The sequence below is a fragment of the Zeus faber genome, assembly GCF_960531495.2.
Source record: "Zeus faber genome assembly, chromosome: 16".
NCBI classification, from domain to species: domain Eukaryota; kingdom Metazoa; phylum Chordata; class Actinopteri; order Zeiformes; family Zeidae; genus Zeus; species Zeus faber.
This window is the reverse complement of record NC_137202.1, coordinates 5,647,579-5,663,810: the sequence shown is the minus strand read 5'-3', so window position 1 is coordinate 5,663,810 and position 16,232 is coordinate 5,647,579. Positions and strand designations below refer to the sequence as shown.

Here is a 16,232-nt window from a genome sequence, read left to right as displayed (position 1 = left end):
TTCCTCTAATCTGCTGTTTTGGCTTCGGCACAGGTGCGCTCCAGCAGCAGCTGACCGGACCGCACAATTACTACAACAAACTGCAACCGGAAGCAGTAATGCACACGATGCATAACCCGGAAGTTAAGAGACGCCCTCTTGTGCACTGGGCGGATTGATCCGGTGCAGTGATCAGAGGATTAAAACATTAAATGTAATTATTTAGATTTTATTTTAAGATAATATATTAAAATAAAATAAAAAGAATTAGTAATTAATAAGTTATTAGTTGGATAATAGTTGGATGATGTCTGAGTGCAGGAGCAATGGCTGGAAAGCCCGTGGCGAACCAGTCGAAGTTGGATGCCGGGGATTCACCGGCCAGTCATTGCACCGAACCCTCAAACTACTTGGAGTTAAAGGACAGCTGTGCAAAAGAGCCATCAAAAACATCTTGGAGGCTGCTGAAAAAGCCTCACGATGACTGTGGATCCGGAGGGGAGATCCGTGGAGTAGCAGGCCACCTGGACACAAGCCGGGGACTGATCACCCCTGGCTGGGTCACTTGGGTTAGGTTGTCTGATGATTAAAGACCCGAAACACCCTATGACCCCGGGTACATCACTGAAGACCAAGTAGCACCATGGTGTATTCATGAACGAAGTAATTTGTTGGATAATAAATACTATTTATTTATTATTATCCAACACCGTGATCTGACCCGCGTTCTCTTTGTTTTACCCAGAACCAAATCTGAAAATAATATAAAGACAAAAAAAACACCCGCAAATCACTTTTTGCGCGACACCCGGGTCACCCGTCCGCTACCCACAGGTACCTGATCCAATGCAGGACTCTGTGACACGGCTGCCAAGAGCTTTAAAATGGTTTCAGATGGGAACAGAGGAAAGGAGAGGGAAAAGAAAACAAACAACAAACTGGGTCTGGACCGCTGAAGCTACGCCTTTCTGCATTTCTCGGTTGGAGGGGTGGACTGGTGGAAAGGTGGACCCGGTGTCCTGCGGGTTTGACAGCCAGCGGCCAATGACACATGCTCATGTCCATAAACAGGGATTTGGTCCTCTAGAGAAAATAACCTTGATAATTACTGGGTACATATGAACCTGCCCACAGTGAGAGAGAGAGGGGGGCAGGAGGAAGGGATGGTGGGAGGGGGAGAGAGGGATGTGACCACATCGTCCGGGTGCATTCCTCCATGCTGTGTCATTCTGGTGCCGAGTTTCCCCTCCACGTGCACACGCATGTACTGGAGGAGGAGGAGGAGGAGGAGGACCTCCACCACACCGGGGTGAGTCGGTAATGTCCACTGACGCAATGAGGCGACGGCTACGAAGGACTACGTCACTTTAACCGCCCGATAATAAAACAAAAACAGCGGGAACAGAAGGAGAGCAGACGCTGGTTTCCTGCTCTGTTTTGTTATTTGGAGGAGTCGAAACAAAGAGGAAGACTAAAACAATGGGGGTGAACGGGAGACATACAGGGTCGGGCTGAATGGCGAAAAGAAAGACCACCATTTTCATTTGACGCCCCTGTGACAATCAGAGGATCGCTGGTCCGATCCCCAAGCTCCTCCTCCCATGTCCAAGTGTCCTCGAGTAAGACACTGAACCCCCAAACTGCTGCGAAATGCGCAGGGTGGTGCCTTGCATGGCAAACATTTCTAAAGTGCCCTTTTGTGTCTCTTTGTACTAGAAAGGCGGCGTATCAAATGCTGTCCAAGTCACCGCCCGTTTACTCTGTCCATTCCAGGCGGTCTCTCTCTCTGTGGTCTGGTCGGGTTGGCATCGCCGCCGCAGCCAGCGCTGGATGTTTGTGGTGGGCTGTCTGTGGTCGTCTGTCTGGCGGTTCTGTCAGTCCTTGTAGAACCGCTGCAGTGTGCCCGGCTGCAATGTGCCCGGCTGCAATGGGGGCTGTTCACGCCTCCCAGCGCCGCGTACCGCCAAGTCCTCCAAGTCAGGATGTGGCTGGCCATGGAGAACGCTGCAGCCTGCAGGGAAAATGGCACCAGTCGCCAGTTGGTTTAGAGCTAAGACCCGTGTCCCCAACCTCTTGCTATCCGCTTCAGAGCAGGGCCGTCAAACTCATTGTAGGTCACCGGCCGGATTGGTCAGAACGCAACTTCGTAAGATAAGATAACATAACACCTTATCCGTCCCCCGGGGAGAAAAATATGGAGAATCATGAGTGTCGGCCAGATTGCTTTTTGTTGAAGTGTGATCGTAGGTCACAGGTGTCTGCAGCCCACTTGTTGGAGTCAAGCAGAAGAGATTACAGGCTGTTCTTAGTTAGGTAAGTTCTCTGGTATATAACTACAAAGCATTTCATTTTATGGATTTTGTTTCGTTTTTTGAGGAAGATTGACTCTAATATCTGTCTGTACTAATTGCACACATAATGTATAGTACAGATATTAATATGAATATTTCAATTAAAATATTATAATATGGTTGATTATTTATTATAATATAAATATGACAATATTCATATATATTTACATTTTTATTATTCTTTTTTAAATTTTTTTTCTTTCCCCCCATCATTCCACGGGCCATATTTTTGTTCCTGGTTCAGAGGCGTGGACTGATATCTAAATTCTCAAACTAGCGTGCCACTGTCCTCACGCAGACCTGATGTTCAGGACTTTGTGTTTGTTTCAAATACATTCTTTCTCTCTGTCTCTCTCTCTCTCTCTCTCTCTCTCTCTCTCTCTCTTTCTCTCTCTCTCTCTCTCTCTCTCTCTCTCTCTCTCTCTGTGGTATGAGTTCCATCTACAATGAGCTTAAACTGGAACAGACCTATCCACTCTCAGAGGAGTCATACGGCAACTCACACACACACACACACACACACACACACACACACACACACACACACACACACACACACACACACACACACACATTATTTTATTTTATTTTCAAATGACTTGCAAATCTTGTCTGTCTGGACATATTTTCTCTGTCTGTTGTCCCGAGACAGAGCACCTGAACTCTCTCTCTCTCGCTCTCTCTCTCTCTCTCTCTCTCGCTCTCTCTCGTTCTCTCCTGCTCTGCTTTATTGACATGACAAGAGGTCTTACATTGCCAAAGCATTACAACACATGTTTATTCCACTTATAATAATACACTTGAAATACAGTGAAACAATAATGACATTTATAAATAGATAGATAAATACATAATAACAAAACACATTAGAATAATAATATAGCCCTTTGAATAATTGAATTCAAAGGGCTTAATATGGTATGGAAACATACGGTTACTTTGCCAAAGCAAATGGAAAAGTATGACGTAAAAAAAATGAACAGAAAAATGTAAATGTTATATTTAAAAACATACATCTCTATACAGATAATATCTTCAAATGTTATTTGAAGATGGCCTCACATAAAAATGTAAGATAAATCAGAAAAATGTAAAAGTTGCAGTGTGTGTATGTGTGTGTGTAAGGCTCTCCCTCTCTCCTCCTTTTCGTCTTTCTCCTCTCGTCCTCTCTCCTCCACTCTAACATCATCGTCCGTCCATGATTAGCGAGAGAGGGATGAGTGTGTGTTCTTCTTCTTCTTTTTTCTTTTTTTTTTTTTTTTTATGCTCGCAGTGTAATGTCTGGAGCCTCCTGTGTCCTTGGAAAGCAGCCTAATAAGCTCAGACACACAATGCTGTCTCCGCTCTCCACAGGCCTACTCTCCAGTGCCACCCGACACACACACACGCACACACGCACACACGCACTAGCCTAGTGTCCTAATAGACAGTCATAGCGCGCGGCCCACTAAGGACGGCATCAATGCTCGCACGCTAACGCTGACCTTCCCCGTGCCAATCACAACAAATCTGCTCGCCCGGATTGAATACGGGGAGGAAAACAGTGTAAATTGAAAGCAGAAATCCCCGGTGTGAGACAAGATGAGCCCCGGAATAAATTATTCAGATGGCAGCCTCTCTCCTGCGTGATTCTCGCCTTCTGCTACGTTTAATGGCATCTGTGATGACGCCCAATGGAGATTAATCCAGATGCAAGACATGTTTCTGTGTGTGTGTGTGTGTGTGTGTGTGTGTGTGTGTGTGTGTGTGTGTGTGTGTGTGTGTGTGTGTGTGTGTGTGTGTGTGTGTGTGTGTGTGTGTGTGTGTGTGTGAGAATTTCCCTGTGCTCGTGTGTGTGTGTGTGTGTGTGTATATGTGTGTATGTGCATGTTTGTGTGTCTGTGTGTGGGCGTGCGTGTGTGTGTGGCCTGCTCACCCTTCTTCTGCTGCATCCCGTCGTGTCGTGTGATGGGGAAACAAAGCCTCAACAGGGGAATTCATTTCTTCTCCGGGGAGGGCTGTAAATAAACAACTAGTGAATCAATGCCTCCATTTGTTTAGTCCCTATTTTCCCTCCCCACCCCTCTCTCTGATAACTCTTGATGGTGTCGGGAGACGGTGAGACGGCGTGTTCTCCGAGTCCCGTCTCCTCTCGGGCGGGAGTGAGCGCGCCCGCCTGCCCGCCTGTTTTTTTTTTTTTTTATATCACGCACTCAGCCTCATTTAGCGTCGCGATGGAACCACCTTTGTGCGAATCGGAAATACTGTAATGCCAACTTTTAAACACGGCGTATTAGGACCACTCAGAGTCGGCCGAACACACAAAGGATTAGAAATTAACCGTGGGCTGATAAACGGGATGAAATGTGTTTTTGAATAGCCCAAACCCCATCATCTGGCACAGTGAGTATTGAGCAGGTCTGGTGTGAATGGGCGGCAAAGTGTCATTGATTCGATGCATAAAGACGTCCTTTCACCCTCTCCCCAACACAAATGGAGCGACTGGGAAATATTTGTTTGTAAATCAATGGTACAGTCTGTAGTTTGCATGTAACAGTTGCAATAGCAAAGCATGTGCATGGGATTTAGTGGTTTTTTTTGGGGGGTGTATTGAGTGTTTGTTTTGCCTTATTGTTCGTTTTTTTTTTTTTCATTGGGTCAACAGCAATTTTTCCTCCTCACCAGGGATAAATAAAGTCCTGAACTTGTACCGGACAAATTAACTATTTATTTCCCCTCATTAAAATTCAAAGTTCTGCAGTAACGGTAATGAGCAAGAAGTCTCGCTCCGCGGTAAAAAATGCCAAAGGAGTTTCTTGCTTTAGCTACAGCTCAATGACTAATCGAATAATGGTTTGAGCCCACGGGGGCGGCGTTCTGTCCTTCAGGAATAAGAAGGTGGAACCTCCCCGTAGACCTGCTGATTGGCACGAGTCACGCCGCCGCGGTTTGATCATTCCAGAGAGTCCTGGTTAACCCTTTTTCTTAGTTCTCAAGTGCCCTTATTTTCCCTATCCCCCCCGTATTCACGTTCGAAATTACAATATAAGATCATACTTAGTTAATTAAACCTATGTGACTAATTTAATTGGACTCAAACACTGAGGGCGGGTTTGTGGTGGAGGTGGGTGGTTGTTGAATAAATCATGGGGGCGTATTTAGCTTGCTCGCTGCTGGTTTAATTGTAATTAAATGTGGGGCAATCTGTAGCCTGTGATATGATGATATGATAGTTTTCCCCTTCTTGCCTCCGACTGTATGCTGAGACGTGTGGAAAAATGAAAGGCTGCCTTCTTTGAAAAGCTGTCTCGCAGAATGTTAATGTCATAACGAGCTGGGTTTCAAAAGCAGGGGAAAAATCTACTTAAGGATACTGCCGTGTTAAGTAGTGCATTAATAGTCAGCAAGTGGCCTCCCCATTAGGAGATCGGCACAGTACTTATACAGAACCAGAGGAGTGGACGCATTCTCCCGCGGTTTAAGCCTTGGGAGCTCAGATATTTCTACGACAGAGAAGCTACATCATTAAATCTTCGGCAACAGTCAACATGTGTGGGTTATCTCCCGATGAGGGGCCTTTCTGTGGGAGCCTTGCATGTTCTACCGGTGCTCACATGGTATAACGTTGGTACCGACCGATCGTCTGACCAGGGATGGAGGTTTGGAGTTGGTTCCCGGGCGCATCCCTCCTCCGGAGAAAGGAAAGTGCCGGGATGGGTTAAAAGCAGGGAACAAGTTTCACCGGACACCATTTGAAGCGTGTGTCGCCGTCTCCGCATGGGTGCATGTGTTGTGGTATGTGTGTGTGTGTGTGTGACAAATAAAGAATCTTGTTTTCAGTCCCGTGCTCAAAGTGGACCGTGTTGCCATCAAGGTTCCTCATGTGCTGTGTGTCTTCTTTGTCGTTTTGTTCCAGACGTGATCTCGATGATCTGATTGAGGACGAAAAGGAAACTGGTTTAATCCGCTCGGAAACACGGGAGCGCCCTCATCCACTGGTAAGCTTTGTGATTTCTATCACCCTCAGCTGAAGGGCTCAACTTTGTGACGTACTCCCGTAGAGGCTTTTGCATGAAGGGGGCTGGGACAGTGTGGGTTCTGAGGTCTGTGAATGTGCTATGGAAAAAATGCACCGGACGCTTAGAAAAAAAAAAAAAAGGCAAAATTCGAATTTCTGTATTGTGACATTATTAGTTCTGTCCCATGTCTCAGTCGTGTCATGTTTTGGAAAGACCGACATTGAGTCCCTGGTGTCACACGGCAGTAATTGCTGTCAGAGGTTGGAAGGCATCCTGACCAAAATTGTTGGGTTGTTTGATGTTGTCCATGATCCGGATTGCGTCTTTTGTGTGCGATAAAGCCTCCACATGGCAAACAACTGTAGCCTGTGAGGGAAGAGGGCAAACAATAATAAGAACTGTATTGACGCATCTTGGCGTATCTGATCTTCCCAAAAACCTCCTAGAAGTTCTCCTTAACCGTCCCTGGGGCCCGAGAAAACCTGAGAGGGTGTTGGATAAACCATGTTGATACACGGCAGGTTGCAGTCTTTACAGCTATTGATCTGTCTCTAATAATACCAATATCTGTCCCGAAGAGAGCAATGGAGTGCTGTAATTTATCCCTTAACTAGCCCCTTCCCCACATTTCGCACATGGCGATCTCACACATGAGCTACGATGTCCCTCGGGTCACCCCACCCCAACATGCCATAAGGTCTGGGGTCTCACAAAACCCACTGAAAGGTTTTAGTTGTGGAGTTTATTTTCACATCCTGCACTACTTCAGGGTTCATCCTCGGTGGCGGTAACATTTTGCCTTTTCATTCCCAGAAAAGGATTAAACTCTTAGACTCTTGGCTGCAGTCTATTAGACACTCACACATGTGTGGAGCCAAATTGAGTTTATTGTGAGTCTTGTTCCAAGGACCAGGATTTGGTCTGTTTTTCACAGGGGGCTGGGCGATATTGACAAAAACCAAATGTCCCAATATTTTTTTGACCAACGCCATGTTATCGATAGTTTGACTGTATTTCGGAACTGATTGTACGTGCGTTTATAAGATATTTGCACAGTCTTATGACATTCAGAAAAATGTGTTCATTTAGTGTAATGCAGATATGATATGAATATATTGTCCAGCCTTAGTCTCACAGCAGGGTATACACAGGTGTGGCTCGCAGCGTTGATATTGGGTCCATTTCATTTCAGCCTGTCAGGGCTCCAGTATAAAGACAGTTTGAGTGATTGCTTTTGTAAACCGATATTGTCTAAACTGTTTCTCCGGCATACCTGAACAGATCACACCCAGTCATAACGTTACAAGCAAAACCTGTGTTTACCCTGTTACGACACCTCTGTGAGAAGGATCCATTAGTGGGAGAAACTCGTCCAACCTCTTCCAACCCTTTGTTCAGGGGGGGGAGAGAGAGGCTGCGCTAAAATGTCCATGGCGTAGTTTTGTGTACAAGTGAGGCTGAATCAAAGCACTGGAAGGTGAATAATTTTTGGTGGCATCTGCACATTCTGCAATATGCTAATGAACAAAGCTGCAAAAGCCAGATTGCCAGGAGAGAGAGAGAGAGAGAGAGAGAGAAGGGGAGAGACCAGGAGAGGGAGCGAGGGAGAGAGAGAGAGAGAGAAACAGACGGAGACTGGTGTAAATTATGGATGCAACCTGCGATTTCCAAGAGGAAAAGAAAAGAGGAAGGCAGAGAGAAACCTCAAGTCATGCATATCAGATTATACATTTACCACATTTTCTTATCATGGTCCTTGAGCAAACTCACACAATCTGGCCTCTGTTCGTGTGTGTGTGTGTGTGTGTGTGTGTGTGTGTGTGTGTGTGTGTGTGTGTGTGTGTGTCTGTGTGTCTGTGTGCGCGCTTGTGTGTGTGTGTGTGTGTGTGTGTGTGTGCGTGTGTGTGCGCGCGTGTGTGTGTGAACATGCACATGTTTTCATGTGAGAGTCTGAAATCCTGGGAGAGCACAAACATTTTCCCATGTTGGGCAGGAGCCTTGAGTTGAATCGACTTTGTGTGTCGTCACCTCGAGATGCGGATCTAAAGTCAACTGGGTCAGGGCAGTTAACACTCCTGTTTAATGCTCAGTGTACGTACGGATTAAATGGACTCTCTGAAAGTCAAACTGGGGCCACCTCCAGGAAATCCGGTGTGAAATGATAATAAAAAAGGGCGCTAAGCGGCCCAGTGTTGGGTTTTTTCCCCTCTCAACAAGAAGCAAGTTGACTGGATGTTTTATTTTATTTTGATGGCGTGTAATGTTACGTGGGCAGAAATGTTCAAGTCTCCGCTCAACCTGGACCCCAGGCTCTGATGTGGGCCAGTCCCCTAAAAGCCTGTGTGAATAATGGATCCATTCTCCAGTCACACTCTAGGACTTGGGAGGGTGGAGGGGGCTTCTGCGCAGTCGAGTGGTTTCCCTACCGGAGGCGTAGGTAGGGGGGTGGCGGATGGGGCGGAGTGCGAGTGGGGATGATGATGATGATGATGGTGGTGGCGGCTGGAAATAGTTCTGCCTGGGTTGGGAGCGCCTCAGGTGGGCCTCTGTGGCAGCCCGGCCTCCCTCAGCAGCTTGGCACGGCACTGATACAGCTCTGTGGGAACTGCTGAAGAAGCTGGTCGCAGTCACAGTCAAGCTCAGAAATCGAGCTCCACCAAAATGCCCCCTCCCCCCATGCCTGTTTAACATCCAGATACAAGCTGAATAAAAGCAAATGTGTTACAAAATACCACAGTTAAGTTATTTGTTATTGTAGGTGATGGTTCCGTTGGATTTATGACTCCATCCAGGAGATAGCTACTTTGCAATCGCAGTTAATGCAAATTCGCGCGAGCTTACAATTTAGGAAAATTGCCACGATTTTTCCTCAGTAAATGGTCAAATCAACAGAACACTTGAACTTGCCGCCCCCAGTAGAGTCTGTCACCAGCAGCGTGAGTTTATTTTACCACTCGCTGGAGAAGAGCCGCTGCAAAATCAAGCCTTGACGGTGGTCTCTAGGTCTCTGGGAACAAGACGAATCTGCAGCTCATGTTTCATTTGCTCCGCAGAATACGTCGAGCCGCCCACCCTTTCAAACGGAGCTCCACCCGACCTCGCCAGGGTCGGACCAATCACGACCATTTATCTCATATGGGGCGGGTTTGATGCAATGACGATGCAGAGGAGAGCCGTTGATGCACCTTACCAAGATGGCTGCCGCTGACGTGAAATGTTGTGTGGAATCCGCTCTTGCTATTGCTATTAAAGGAGCTGGACGATATGCCTTCTCTGAAGTGCTTTTGTAAAAGTTTAACTTTACCAACTCACTTCACACGTTTCCTTGCTCTGATTGGTTGTAGGTCTATCCAATGCTCTGATTGGTTGTAGGTCTATCCAATGCTCTGATTGGTTGTAGGTCTATCCAATGCTCTGATTGGTTGTAGGTCTGTCCAAGGCTCTGATTGGTTGTAGGTTGATCCAGTTGCTCCCAGAGACATTTTAGTCTGTGCCCGTTGGTCACGCCCCTTTGAAAATTTAAAATGAACTGGGAGGTTCCAGACTTATATGCGTTTGTGAATTGGTTTGGCGATGCCAATCAGAAAAAGCCCCCTCTGAAATCCCGGACGGTGTGTGTCAAATATCGGCGAATATTTAAAGAAGAAAGATTTAAAAGGCTTCTTTGTTTGGTGAGGGCTAATGCATGGTAGTGCGATGAATTTGTGTGATCCATTTCACCACAGATCATCAATTTAAACAGAAATATGCCTTTGACCACCGTGCATCTCGGTGGCAACACCTGTACAATTCCATCACAACGTTTCTGGCTCGAGCCAATAATTAATGGATCAGCGTTGACATTGCTGCCCACCTGTTGGCCTTTCCTCAGTCCACGGCCTGTCGCAACAAAGTGAGCGATCAGGCAGTTGCTGGCTCCAATAAATCATTATGCCGGGATCTTTGCGGTTCGAGTTAAAGGGAAAAATGTGGCCGGACCTCGTGGTATTCAGCCATGCCGCCCCAGTGATTCCGACAAATATGGCATCAGATTTAGAAGAAGGGTCCGGTATTTTCTAAGAATTGGACATGAGCCACATTTCACTTAATGAGAGACACGGCCGAGACACAGAAGCAGAAGCTGCCCTAAATCTTGCCTGCATTTAAATGTGTGTTAATGTGCAAAGTAGGTCATTTATTTGGAACGGGGACAGCCATGTTGAGCCTCTCTGGAGTGATGTCAGAGCAGGAATCATTTCATAACCATAGACAGCAGTGGATTTGGCGAACTGCGCCGGGGGATTTACATACCCTAATATTTAGTTTATAAGTTAAGTCCAAACCCTAATATACCGTGGGGGTGGGGGGGCTTGGTGAAGGTAAAAATGGCTGTGGTCAATCTGCAGACAGCATCAATAACCACAAGCAGAGATAGCAGCCGAAAAATCAGACTAAATCAGATTATCAAACAAACAGCTAAGAGGATTAATTCTGATCTCTCTCGCCCCCTCATCGGACGGACATTAAATCTGCAATTTATAAAATCCCAGCAAATTTTATTTGTGACGTTTTTATTTATTTATTTTTTGTCTGCAGCTCTGTGAACTATGCCCTTTTTGTTCTTGCTTGCGGACCTCGGGGTTGGATGGGAATGGAAATGGATTGATCAGATGAGGTGAAAGCAGTGGACAGACCGTGAGTGTGACCTCGCGGCGCCGCTGCGTGTTCCCGTAATGTTGCGTAACGCTGTGTTCGGGGCGGCGCCGAAAGCCGCACCGAGAAGCCCCCGGCCGTTGATCTCCTGCTGACGACTGGATCGGTTCTCTAACAACAGATGAATTGAAAGTGCGACGTACAAGCTCAAATAGAAAGGACTACTATACACTTTTCCGTCTGCTTTTGGAGCCGTCACGTGGTATCCATCCATCCACGCAGGGATTGTGGTATTTCCAGAGAATTCAGCTGGCGGTACAGTGTGTTCTCTGGAAAATAACCCAAGATTAATTTGGTTAATATTTCACAAAGCTTACAAAGGCCGAGTGCATTTGAGCCGTCGACAGATTATTTGTTCTCAGCCAATATTACATATGACCGGCGGTTGTAAAGCCGTGTCATTTTGGTGCAAAGCCCCGTAGCTCTTAAGCACAATCCCCTGGGGCGGGGTTTTGGGTTTGCGATGGATGGAGCTGTTTGTGGAAGTGGGGAGAGCAGCTTCTACGTTTACTGTACGCTGGTCTTTTTCCCTTAGGATGCCCTTTGAGCCTCTGTGTTGAAGGCTTATTATAGATCACGGATAGGGCTCGACGATCGATATATATATATCGATATCGATACAATATCTGTATCGTGATATGAGACTAGATATCGTCTTGGATTTTTGCTTCTCGTAAAATTGCAATGTTGTCTTTAAGGAGAATTACAGTAAATGAATGCAACTTTCTCAACTTCATCAACTATTCTAGCTGTTCTAATCAATGGCCTTCTATAATATCCACAATGCACATCATTATTTTTCAGATATTTCTGTGGAAATCTATTATGAAAGCGCCGATACTCATGCCCCCAAAATATTGTCAAATAATCAATATCGAGGTATTCGGTAAAAAAAATTATATATATATATATATATATATATATTATAAGTGATTTAATGTCACCCAGCTCTAATCACAGATTGATTTGAACACCCTCGCGGGTACTCTGTGATCTGCGTTGATTCGTTCTGATTTTGCTGCTCACTCGCTGAGCCCAAAAACGCAAACTGACAATCTCTGCCTCAATCACTTTTCCCTTGGACTCCCTTTCTCTTAATCTCCCTCTCTCCCCTCCCCTCGCTGCCTCTCTCATGCAGCCGTGCATTGTGAACAACAAGACTGTAATCAGTGTAACGCTAATCAAATCACTGCTCCTCCACGCCGCCCCGGCTGCTTTCACCAGCGCCCCTCCAACGGAAACGCAAACTATCAGACATTGCAGCAAATGTCATCTCAATATGTTTCTAAATGTCAACATAATAGCTTTGCAAAGGCGTGTCTATGGACTACGCCCATATCTAGTGTAATGTACTGTACTGTAAGTGTGTGTGTGTGTGTATGCGTGTGCGCGTGTGTGTGTGCAGATGTTGGATAAATGAAAGTGAGCAGCGAGCAGCAGTACACTGCTTATGTCGACTGAAATTGTCTTTGATAAGGGAGAGTGAGGGAGGCGTCCAGTCAGTCATTAAAGTGTGCATTTGAGATCTGCGTACACAAACACACATCGGCCAAACCTTCCTCATTATCTGCAGGAGTGCGCGCGTGTGTGTGTGTGTGTGTGTGTGTGTGTGTGTGTGTGTGTAGCCGGTTCAGAATTCTGGCTCGATCCACACACCTTGGATCACTCCTGTTTGGTCGCCACGGAGCCTCTGTTTCAGATCGCTGGCACTCCAACATTAAACACACACAGACACACACACACACACACACACACACACACACACACACACACACACACACACACACACACACACACACACACACACACACACAATACACTGTGAGGAAAATTAAAGGGAGGAAAGATGGATGGATGGAAAAAAAATGAAATAGCACCAATTAAGCTCTTTAGACCTCAACACTAGTGTGTGTGTGTGTGTGTGTGTGTGTGTGTGTGTGTGTGTGTGTGTGTGTGTGTGTGTGTGTGTGTGTGTGTGTGTGTGTGTGTGTGTGTGTGTGTCTGTGTGTCTGTGTGTGTGCGCGCGTTTGGGTGCTACGGGGGGATGAGGCGGATCGCACTCCAACTGAAGCTGTGTTCCTCTCAAGTAATTGTCTCTCATTGCTCCATCTTGAGCTCCATCTCGTGCCTGTTCTTCAACACGGCGTCTTGGCTTTTCCTGTTGGTAATCATCTCATTACCTCCAGGTGTCAATGGCCTCGCTCAAGAGGCAATTAGCAACCGTCATGTCGTTGATACCGGTGGATCTGCTTTTTCTTTTATGGTGTTGACCGTCGAATCTTTTTTTCTGGATTATTGCACGATTCTAAGGTCGAGGTATGAAATTTAGCTTCACAATTGAAATTGACCTGGATTTTTGGACCACACCACTGCGCATATAAAAAAAATAATTGGTAGTTAGACTTCCTTCAATAGCTATAATAACAGACGGTTGCTCCTGGGTAGATATTGCTTTTTTTTTTTTTTTTTTTTTTTTTTTGGTAATTGCTGTAGTGGTCAGCTGAATTCCCGATGGAAGCGAGCTTTGGGGGAGAGAAAAAAGCTGCAGTTCATCTGCTTTTCCGTGCAGCCGCCTCCTCCGCTCTGCGCTCACGCTGTGAAACAAAAGACGAGGTTAGCCAAATCAGGACTGACATCATTGGCAACAGCTGCAGGCTGCACACACTGCGTATCTATGGCGTGTTCCTGTTCCTGTTCCTGCGTGTGTGTGTGTGTGTGTGTGTGTGTGTGTGTGTGTGTGTGTGTGTGTGTGGCATTTCCATTCGGAGTGTTGTTGTTGAGTGTGTGTCAAGATGAGGTGACCTGAATGCTCAGCTGAGCAGTGAGAAAGGACCCAGCCTTGTGTTGTCAGGAAAGCACCGATGGGAAAGGAGGAGACGCGATGGACCACAATGCAACCTGGCCGCCTGTAGGCTTGTCACGATCATGAAATTGAACATTTTGGTTGGCGATTGCCGTACAAATAATTTGGATTGATACAAATTGCGATTAACAATTTGATTCTCTTTTATGTCCATGTTATGCCACGACCATCGTGTAAGCTTATAACAGGGTGTAATAACACACATCCACTTTGGAACATAAACATTTGGGTAGACACGAAATAATGTTCTGTTTATTGTGACATTTCACCAACACTGGCTCAAAATGTCCACGAAATTGACGGGGAATTTATAACGATCTTACAAAATGATTGTTATTAGCTCTAATAATTTGCAGTCTGGTGATTATGGAAATAATATTGTGAGAGTGCTAGTCTTGTGTATGTGCATACACATGCAGAAGTGTATTTTGGGATGGAAAATGCTCCTCCTTTTAAAATGGTGAGACAGATTGGATCCTGTTTTAACCCATTTATTATTTCCGTATATGAGTATTTATTTATCTATTTCTTTTAAATTTCTGTGTGTGTGTGTGTGTGTGTGTGTGTGTGTGTGTGTGTGTGTGTGTGTGTGTGTGTGTGTGTGTGTGTGTGTGTGTGTGTGTGTGTGTGTGTGTGTGTGTGTGTGTGTGTGTGTGTGTGTGTTGTCGTCACAGAAAACAAAACAAAAAAAATTAAGAAGCAGCAGCACAAAGGCCAGAGGCCTCCGGGGCCCTCACCTCTGTGGCCCTGTGGCAGACCGTGGATTGGGGCTTAATAACCTCTCTGGGTCCTGGAACCCCCCCCGTTGCTCGGCTTATTACTCCCAGCAGCCTCTCTGCTCTGTCCACAGGAAGGAAGCCTGATGGGATGGATTTCCAACAGCAAGAGGGGGTAAAAAGGAGGAAGAGTGTGAGAGAGAGAGAGAGAGAGAGAGAGAGACAGATATTGTAGTAAAAGGTGGAGGTCTGCGGTATTGATGTAGGTTTGCTAAGTGAAGGATTATTGGATTCACAGTGGACCCACACACACACACACACACACACACACACACACACACACACACACATATATACTGTATATATATATATGCACACCGATCAGCCACAACATTAAAACCACCCTCCTTATACTGTGTAAGACCCCCTCGTGCGGCCAAAACAGCTCTGACCCATGGAGGCATGGACTCCACAAGACCTCTGAAGGTGTCCTGTGGTATCTGGCACCAAGACGTTAGCAGCAGATCCTTTAAGTCCTGGAAGTTGTGAGGTGGGGCCTCACAACTTGGAATTTGGAGGCCAAGTCAACACCTTGAACTCTTTGTGATGTTCCTCAAACCGTTCCTGAACAATGTTTGCAGTGTGGCAGGAAGCATTATCCTGCTGAAAGAGGCCACTGCCATCAGGGAATACCGTTGTCATGAAGAGGTGTACTTGGTCTGCAACAACGTTTAGGAAGGTGCTACGAGTCAAAGTAACATCCACATGAACGCCAGGACCCAAGGTTTCCCAGCAGAACATTGCCCAGAGCATCACACTGCCTCCGCCGGCTTGCTTCATCCCATAATGCATCCCGACGACAACTCTTCCTCAGGTAAACGATGTGCACGCACTGGGCCATCCACATGGTGTTAAGGAAAACATGATTCATCAGACCAGGCCACCTTCTTCCATTGCTCCATGGTCCAGTTCTGACACTCACGTGCCCATTGTAGGTGCTTTCAGTGGTGGACAGGGGTCAGCATGGGGACTCTGACCAGTCTGTGGCTACACAGTCCCATACACAGCAAGCTGTGATGCACTGTGTGTTCTGACACCTTTCTATCATAGCAGCATTAACGTTTTCAGCAATTTTTGCTACAGTAGCTCTCGTCTTGTCTAAACTATTGTCTAAAATGTCCAAAAATCTCTGAGTACTTCCTCCTCTGCTCCTATCCCTCCCCCTACATACATAAAGTCCCATTACTGATTGTTTTGATTATTGTGTGCGTGCGTGCGTGCGTGCGTGCGTGCGTGCGTGCGTGCGTGCGTGCGTGCGTGCGTGCGTGCGTGCGTGCGTGCGTGCGTGCGTGCGTGCGTGCGTGCGTGCATGTGTGCGTGCGTGGCTCCAGACATTGCACAGGCATTTAGATCATTAACAAGCTGCTACTTTGTTCTGCAGACTGCTGCTTGTTGGAGTTGACACAGCCACACACCCATACACTCACATGCAGGGCGCACACACACACACACACACAGACACACACACAACCACACACACACACACACACACACACACACACACACACACACACACACACACACACACACACACACACACACACACACACACACACACACACACACACACGTG

General features: G+C 46.4%; 1 protein-coding gene across 1 annotated transcript in view; it reads left to right on the top strand.

Moving 5' to 3' along the window:
• zmiz1a (zinc finger, MIZ-type containing 1a) overlaps positions 1-16,232 on the top strand; it is a 131,689-nt gene that overhangs the window by 47,157 nt on the left and 68,300 nt on the right. Inside the window, exon 2 of the mRNA XM_080017128.1 lies at positions 6,226-6,307. The gene's annotated coding sequence lies outside the window, so the exon portion shown is untranslated. The remainder of the gene's footprint in view (positions 1-6,225; positions 6,308-16,232) is intronic.